Source organism: Pteropus medius, unplaced genomic scaffold (genome assembly GCF_902729225.1).
Source record: "Pteropus medius unplaced genomic scaffold, Ma_sr-lr_union100, whole genome shotgun sequence".
Taxonomy (NCBI): domain Eukaryota; kingdom Metazoa; phylum Chordata; class Mammalia; order Chiroptera; family Pteropodidae; genus Pteropus; species Pteropus medius.
This window is the reverse complement of record NW_024344253.1, coordinates 2,792,795-2,799,517: the sequence shown is the minus strand read 5'-3', so window position 1 is coordinate 2,799,517 and position 6,723 is coordinate 2,792,795. Positions and strand designations below refer to the sequence as shown.

Below are 6,723 nucleotides of genomic sequence, written 5' to 3'. Positions count from 1 at the left end.
GATTATCAGAGGGAGGATGGGTGCAAGCTGCCAACCTGAAGCCCCCTGAAAAACTTCCATTCATATATCTCAAATGATATAATTTGCATATGTGTATGTGGAGAAGAAGCAAATTTAATTATAGTTCCCCAAATCGGTTGCCTTTTCTACAATAGCTCATTCTCCTCTATACCAATAACACCAGAATTGACCTTGTGACTTCCTTTGACCAATGAAATCTGAGCATAAGGGACACGTGACACTTTTAAGTAGAAGCTTTAAAAACTATCAAATGATTCTGCCCTCTTTCTTTTTCCCTCCCAGCCGTGATGCAAACAACATCTTAGATTGGGGGGCGGGGGAGTGGGGGGTTTCCCTTCAGCCTGAGTTTCAGAATGGAGAGACAAAGCCAACGCTCAATTAGAATTTGACATAACCGAGAAATACACCTTCGTTAACGTGAGCCTTTATATTCTGAGGTTTTTGTTACTGAAACATAACTTGGCCTAAGCTCAATAACACTGACACAATGTGTCATATATTAAAACACTGAGCAACCATATATCAATGATATTTCTTTTTTAGTACAGACAGAGAAGTATAAGAAAGAAATCTAACCAAGAGGAAAGTAAAAGAACATGCACTAAAGCCTATGGCCATGCCACCCTGAACACCCCCGATCCCGTCTGATCTCGGAAGCTAAGCAGGGTCAGATCTGGTTAGTACTTGGATGGGAGACCACCCAGGAAGACCAGGTGCTGTAGGCATAAAAATGAAATAAAAAAGTTAAAAACATGCACTAAGGAAACTACATGTTTGTTAATTATTTGTTGATCCTTTTCATTCCTCAGCTGATTTTTAAATACATAAAGTTCAAAGACTTAATGATGATCCTAGATATTTTACAGCTTCCAGTCATGGAATAAAGGTATCCAAACATTGCTAAATTGGGAACAAGAATACCAATCCATAGATATTCTTTAAAGTTAAAAATAAATCACAATCACACAGTGACATTATTGGTTTTTATTGTATTTTACCAGAAAGAGTAACTGAAATTGCCTTTTGAATTCTCCCATCATAAATTCCTTCACTGGGCCATCTTTCCTCTCTCTTTGCAGGTAGATTTGTGCAATTTCACATAGCCATCAAGAACTTGCTCCAAAGTTTTACTCACCAAACAGCATGCAGATTCTAACAAACAGTAGAGTTAAAATCCAATTAGAATTCTCAATTTCACATAGAAACTTGGGCAACGTATATTTTATCACATTATTTCTGTTCTTTATCTTTCATTAAAAGGCAAAAGATAAACATGCTTGGCCCTCCACAGAAGAAAATTGATTTAAAACATCAAGTACAAAGTTTGCCGCAAATGCCCTTTAAATTGTGTATCTCCAAGAAAATGCTCCAATCAAAATAATGAGGATTAAGTAAAACAATTTCCAATACAACCTAACTTATTTCTCAATCTCTCTATCCAGTGGCAAAATATCAGCTCACCACAAACTAAGCCTGGTTGATACAATTTAGGCACATTCCATTCTAATTTGTTTATAGATTATATCAAGAAAAAAACATGGAATCATTAATGATAAAGAAGCAACAATATCCTGAGCGCCTTTATTGTATTTATATCTTAAGAAATTGTGTCTTCAGTTGTGAATTAAAAATGAGTTGTCAGTTTCCCTTAATAATTAATGTTGAAATGAACAACTGTTTCAAGTACAACACATTCCATTTAATGTTAAACAGCGTTATATTTACTGTAATTTCACCTTTCATCCTAATGTCAACCTTTAAATCTTTAATGCTTTAATCACACTTTTTCTGATCTCCCTCGTGAGTTCCTCAAACCAATGCCCACTCCTCTGTGAAAAGGTGGGCATTTTATGCTGCAAAGGTTAGTCAGCAGCAATTGTTAATTATTAAGGAAAACAAAATGCAGCTGCTGGAAAATTGTGTTTGTTCCCAGCAGGGCATGCTACCTTTAATCTCTACTGACACTGAGGCAAGTGAAGTCATAAAAGGAAGATAATGCATTTCAAGACATGGCCCCATAGAAAATTAAAGAATTTCCTATAAAATTAATGAGCCTAATTACCAGCTAATGCCTGCATTTGCCTTTCAGTAAGCAATCCACATTTCTGATAGGGAGCTGGAAAGAGGGAAGTGATGGGGTGAGGCCACGAGGACCAGCTTAGCTGCTGGTTGGGAGGAGCCAGGAGAAATGAGAAGAAAGTCAAACTCTATATCACAAGGCTTCTATTTCTCCTGGAAATGGATGAGGGCTAATATTTGTTAAGAATGAGCTGTTTGCAAGGTAATGTACTAAGCGACGTGTAGACGTGTATTTCAGCTTTACTTACTGTGTTTGGGGCCTTGAACCATTATTTCACCTGAGACTTAGTCTCCTCACCTTTAGTATGGGTTATTTGGAGGATTAGTTTAAGGTATTTATGTAAAGCTCTTAGTACCATGCTTGGAACCAAAAAAACAGACAAAGAAACAAACAAAAAAAAAAAACGTGCACTAAATAGTACCAAAGAGTTGTTTAATCATCACTATAAATCTGAGAATTAGATATTATTATCTCCACTATCATTATCTCCCAATTCAAACAGCTAGTATGTAGGAGACACAAAATTTGAAGTTGGGTCTCTCAGGCTATAAAGACAAAACTAAGAGTATGTCTTAGATGTGTAAAATGGACCAGCCTCCCCTCCCCCCCAAAAAAACCCAGACGAATAATAAGTGAATAAGGATTTACGCTCCTTCTTCAATAGGTAAATTTTGTTTCTAACTTAGTGTTTATAGAAATTCAGTGGGCGAGATGGCTATATGGCAATTTCAAAAAGGAAGAGCCTCGTTGAATAGCCCCCCTCACGACAGCCTGGTTTTTCCATATTCTTAAATGCCTACTTTGCACTGCTCACACCCTATAGCCTCATTCAGGAGTCAAAAACCACAATTATCATCCAAAATTAAATCTAGAGTAGTAAAACTACAATAACTACAATTGTACAAAGCCTAAAAATGCTTTGAAAAGTTTTTAGAATTGAGTTTCATAGTGTTTCTGAGAAGGAGGGAATTTTATTGAGCCAGACTCCTTGAGATCCAGAAATTGGTGAGAATCCCCAGAATTATCCTAAGGTAAAGAATTCCTAACCATTATTTGTTCATGACCCATTCTGAAAATCTACTGAATCCTATGGATATGGTACCGAAAAAAAAAATGCACATTTGTACTTAGGTTAAAAATCCTGCATGGATTTTGCTTTTGACTCAGGGAATTTTAAGAGTTTAAAGTTTAATTTAGACTACTTGAAACCTAAATCCAAGACAACTATAAGCCAGAACAAGTCTCTTTATACTGTCCTCAGCTCAAGAGATTTCCCGGAGGGTTAGGGCTGGCCTGGATGTGCTTAGTGGTCCACAGCTAGCTGCTGACTGATCATTGGGTGGCTAGGGGTGCCACGAGCACAGTATCTTCTCAGAATTGGTGACTTGGAACGCACTGCCCCAAGATACCTGGCCCAGTCTAATGGTGAGGACCCCTCAGAAGCTGTATCTTTTCAGCCCTCCACAGACACTGGTCAGATGAATTAGTACTACTAATATATCGTACATAAAACAGCAATAGCAATATGATTTTTGTTTTTCATTATTTCATGTAATCCTTATAGCAACCCTCAATAATAATTGGTTTACACTTAAGGAAATACACATCATAAATGTTTAAAATCTTCTCCTTAATATCCTAAAAAATGTTTACCACACTTCTCCATGATACAAAGATTAAATAAATTACTCAGGCATGAAACTGGCGCAGAATATTCCTTAACGAAGATACTCCTTACCGACTCTAGATTGATGCTGTGCCAATAAGGGAAAACTGCATTCAGCAGCTGCTCTTTCTCAGCTGTAGGAGAATATTCCATAACAATCAGAACCTGTGTAACACAACAGGACAAATCAGTTGTTAAAATCATGATCTTCAGATTCAGACATACCTGGGTTCAAATCCCATTTCTACAACTTACTATGTATATGACCTTGGAAAATTTATTTAATGTCTCAGAGCCCTATTTGCTTCATTAATAAAAGGGAAATACATTTCTCATGAGGCTGCTGTATAGATCAAATGAGAGATGCTCTAAATGCTTAGCAGAGGTCTGATACGTAGTAAGCCATCTGTGTATGTTATCATTTGTTCTGTCATTTATCATGCATTTATTATATGCCTTCTATGAATCTCTTTATTATTTGTGGAAAATTGAAATTCCAGCACAGTTGAGGTAACCCATTATGATAGGCTGCTCTGTCTTTCTTGAGTTTATCTCCTTTTTCTTGAGTTTTATCCCCTTGCCTCTACTTCTCTCATACGGTGGGTCTCTCATTTCTCCTTTCATTTCTCTAAATAGAACAGGCTTTTCGGTCAGTTTTAAGGGAAACAGAGATAAATGAGGCAAAGTGCCTGTCCTGATGCTTCAATGTTTAATGAGGCAGAGCAGAACATGTCAGTGATCACCTTACACTTACACAGGGTGCTATTGGGCCCAGAGAAGTAGCAGAGAGATCATTTTCTTAGCTGGGGTGGGTGAAAAACTACAGGAGTTTGACACACAGTTATCATGTGCAGCTGTGGTTGCAGGTAAAGCTAGCAAGATAGCCAGAGGGCAAATCATGAAGGCATAACAAACCTCAAGAACTTAATTTCACTCTGGAGGAAATGAAGAGTCAACAATGTGGGGAGGGAAATGATATGAGGGAAAAGGAAGAGTAGAATGACTTTCAAGGGTGAGGCTGGAGTCATACAGGGTGGTGACGCCGATCCCTGAGCTAGAGATCCACATGGAAAGGTGGATTTAGGGAGAGAGAATGACTTTAGTTTGGAAGACACTGAGCTGGAGCATATCGATCTTGTGAGCATATCGAGTGGCGCTTGCTTTTATTTTTCTATCTAAACAGGGAGTTTGAAGTGTGGACTCCATTATTTGTTTCCTAGGTCTGCTATAACAAAGTATAACAAACTGGGTGGTTTAAAACAACAGACATTTATTTTCTCATAGCTTATGAGGCTATGTCTAAAATTAATGCGTTGGCAGGCCATGTTCCCCTCTGAAAGTTCTGGGAAGGAATCTTTCCTGCTTTTCCCTACCTTATGGTGATTGCCACCAGGAATTTTGGTGTTCCTAGGCTTATAGATGCATCACTCCCAGTCTCTGCCTCCATTTTCAGATGACATTCTCTTCCTCTATATCTTTGTGTCCACATTTACCTCTTCCTACAAAGTAAGCAGTCATTGGATTAGGGCCCATGCTAATCCAGTATGACTTCATCGACTTGGTTACATTTGCAAAGACCTTTATTCCATCAAGGTCACATTCATAGGTTCTGGTGAACACAAACTTGCGGGGGAGGGGGGTGGCAGGGAGTGGAGGAGGATACACTATTTCACTCAGTGTGATGCCCATTTAAGAGGGTGTCATCTCAGTGGTTGATGGGCTCTGAAGACCAAAGGAAACAGGCACACTGCCTGTGCAAGACTACCACTTAATAGAGGCTACCAGAAGCACACGCCAGAATGAGCAAAAGTCTGCCCAGTAATTTAAGAAAATCTCAGCTTTCCCTATCCATTCTCCTGCCCACAACAAGATGTCCCAGGGTTTTTCCCATACGGGACATCTTTCCCATAAATCCTTAGAATGGGCGAGGAAAAGAAAATGGGTTGACTAAAGCCATCCTCCTTGCTTAAATGGTGGAGAGAAGAGTTTTAAATTAAATGTAGGATTAAGATTATAAACCAGACTGGACTAAATTTTAACTGACAATGGCTGAAAAATTATGGGATTTTCCCAGATGTCATGAGGGAGAAAAAGTGAGATTTAACATAGATAGACAAAAGTTAGTGAAAAATAAAATTCTATATACCCTATGTACATCTATACTCTAAATTCTATATACATCTATATCCTAAAATATGGATACAGGATTCCTCTGATTACAGGCACGTAAGAGATGTCTAATTAGGCTGAGATGTCACAATGAAGGCATGGTAAAGGCCTTAACTGGGCTCATGGCATTAGAGGAAGATATCTCAACAAGGTGTCTACCATGTCTGTAAAGTGTGACCTAAATGTAGCCACAGAGAAAATTTCACTCAGAATGAAAATAAGAAAAAGTTCTCATGTTCGGGAAGCCAAAGCAAGCCCCAGAGGACTTGTAATACCTGACCTCTTTCTCTACGTCTGCCTTCCCCTTGTCTTTTTACCATTTGCAAAGGAATTTAAGTTTTACACTCTAATACTCTCTTTTTCTCCTCAAAGCACTCTCTTTCTCCAATTCGGTCACGACAGTTTATAGCAGAAACCATTTGACCTTTTTTAAAATACTCGGTGCCACTTTTCTAATAGCTCCCCAACCCCGCCCCCGACCTAAGTCAACCACGTTCCCTGAAGACGCTCACCATATGCAGACCAGAGTACTAAGAGAGTATGAGAGAACTGAAAAGTGAAAAAAAAAAAAAATACTGGAGTTGATCAAAACGAGGAAACTTTCCTTAGCCATGGTTTCAATCCCCTCTGCTCATCCAAGTAGGTATTCTAAGCACACTGTTTGAACTGGGGTTCAGCAGGAGCTACATTTTTAAAAGTCTGCTTTTCCAGGGTTATCATGCCAGCTGGAGTTACTTATTTCATTCGAGCTCAGTAGGAATCCACAGGCTGCATAAAAATACATTAA

General features: G+C 38.6%; 1 long non-coding RNA gene and 1 other non-coding gene across 2 annotated transcripts; one reads left to right on the top strand and one right to left on the bottom strand.

Annotated features, from left to right (window-relative positions):
• Positions 1-627: 627 nt before the first annotated feature.
• On the top strand, positions 628-746 carry LOC120608011 (5S ribosomal RNA). The gene has a single exon (XR_005654285.1). It is a non-coding gene; the product is annotated as a 5S ribosomal RNA (ribosomal RNA).
• A 241-nt stretch (positions 747-987) lies between these two features.
• LOC120607823 (uncharacterized) lies at positions 988-5,191 on the bottom strand. The gene is made up of 3 exons (XR_005654242.1): positions 5,141-5,191; positions 3,840-3,932; positions 988-1,173 (listed from the first exon to the last, which is right to left on the bottom strand). It is a non-coding gene; the product is annotated as an uncharacterized LOC120607823 (long non-coding RNA).
• Positions 5,192-6,723: the final 1,532 nt, after the last annotated feature.